The sequence below is a fragment of the Artibeus jamaicensis genome, unplaced genomic scaffold (assembly GCF_021234435.1).
Source record: "Artibeus jamaicensis isolate MK-2021 breed Jamaican fruit bat unplaced genomic scaffold, CSHL_Jam_final contig_793, whole genome shotgun sequence".
In the NCBI taxonomy this organism is placed as follows: Eukaryota; Metazoa; Chordata; class Mammalia; order Chiroptera; family Phyllostomidae; genus Artibeus; species Artibeus jamaicensis.
In genome coordinates, this window is record NW_026521975.1 from 13,228,216 (window position 1) to 13,230,002 (window position 1,787).

The 1,787-nt window shown below is 40.1% G+C and overlaps 1 pseudogene; it reads left to right on the forward strand.

The window, feature by feature from the left end:
* The first annotated feature begins 332 nt into the window (after window positions 1–332).
* Window positions 333–702, forward strand: LOC119039141 (transmembrane protein 230-like; annotated as a pseudogene).
* Window positions 703–1,787: the final 1,085 nt, after the last annotated feature.

Below are 1,787 nucleotides of genomic sequence, written 5' to 3' on the forward strand. Positions count from 1 at the left end.
AATGACTTTATATATCTGTTAGCCAGACAATATAAAGAATTCTTACAGCTCAATAATAAAAATACAAACAATATAATTTTAAATGGGCAAAAAAATTGAAGCTACACTTGACCAAACATGATCTATGAATGGCTAATAAGCACATTAGTTGATATTGAGCATTAGTAATTATGCTAATTAATACCATAATGAGGCTGAGCTGGTCTGGGCAGGGTGGGCAGGTGGCATTTAGGTGAGGGTGTTATGAGCAACTCTGTTTCCATCCGAGCTGTCATCGGTACGCTCAGCGACTTGACACGTTGTGCCAAATATCACTGTGTCTGTGTATTACAATGCCATCTCATACCACCCTGGCTCCAGGAACCCCAGTGGTAAAGCAAAATACTCAGGGCTCTCTAGCACGGGTGATGGTTACACCGACCTTCAGTTCAAGAAAAGTCCTCCTAAGATCCCAGATAGGGCCATTTTGCTTGCTACAGTGCTGTTTTGATTGGCACCTTTCTCAATATCATAGACTCCCTCCTGCTGGCGGGCTGTATCAGCCAGGGGGGCAGGGAATGGGTGGGGCAGCCTGGTGCTCATGTCCTGATCAGTGGCATCCTAGTGTTCCCACCGGGATTTTCCCACCTTTGCACTGTCTGCCATGCGTCCAAAGGCTACCTGGGTTACTCCTGTGATGACATTCCAGACTTTCACGACTAGCACCCACCTCAGCCCTGAGGAGCAGACAGATGGGACTGAACTCAGCTTAAGATGCTGAGCAGAAACTACGGCTAAGGGCTAAGGAATCCTGCAGTTTGCAGATGTTTAGCAAAACAGTGGCCAGGTTTTATGGGTCCATCCTAAAGACATTAACTGAGCTTACAATTAGCTAATTAGGGCACACTCTGTTTTTCATCTCCTGGCCCTGACAAAGAGCTGAGCTTTTCCACGTGAACCTTTATCATGGAAAATTACCAAGTTAATTGTATGGAAAAATGCAAGGTCATTCTGTGGTAAAAAGTTACTACCACCACCCTTTTTGGAGTTGAGCATTTCTTTTAAATAGTCTTTATTGTCACTTTGTTCTTATGGAAAAATGTGATATATCAAATTTCTTATTACTAAGTAATTTATTTTAAAATTTTATTAAAAAATACCTTATCCCCTCTGCTCTAACTTCATGTTCTACTGGAAAATCTTGGAAAAAACAAATATTAGTTTGGATGCATCTGTAACATTATGAGCAATCGGGAATTTTTTTAAACCTCAGAGCAAATTTTCAAAATGAAAATACTTTCTCTGTTCACCAGTCCTTGGCCAGCTCTGGTCTAGTTCACCAATAGGTTGGGCACCATGTATAGTAATTTGGCTAATTCTATCCTGTATAGATTAGGATGTTCTATATACAATGTCTTTCAGGACTAGACCTTTGGTTGTTTTCTAAGGAAAAATACAGATAAGTGGTTGTTATTTAGAGTTTACAGCCCCATTGTCATCACCTTTTATTATGATGTCATTCTGCTGAAGATCTCAAGATTTCACCTGGACCTGTAGGGGACTAGATTTCCTTCCTTTGATTCTGTTTCTTAGCTGGCAAAAAGTGACTTACATTCAAATGAAATTAAAATGTCACCATCTAAAAAAAACCCCACAGGAATGTCATTGTACACCCATTAGAATAGCAAAAAAATTTAAAACACTGACTATATTATCTGTTGGCAAGGATGTGAACCAACTGAAACTCTCCTGCAATGCTGTTGGAAATGTAAAGTGGTACAGCTACTTGGAAAATGAGTGTTTCCATT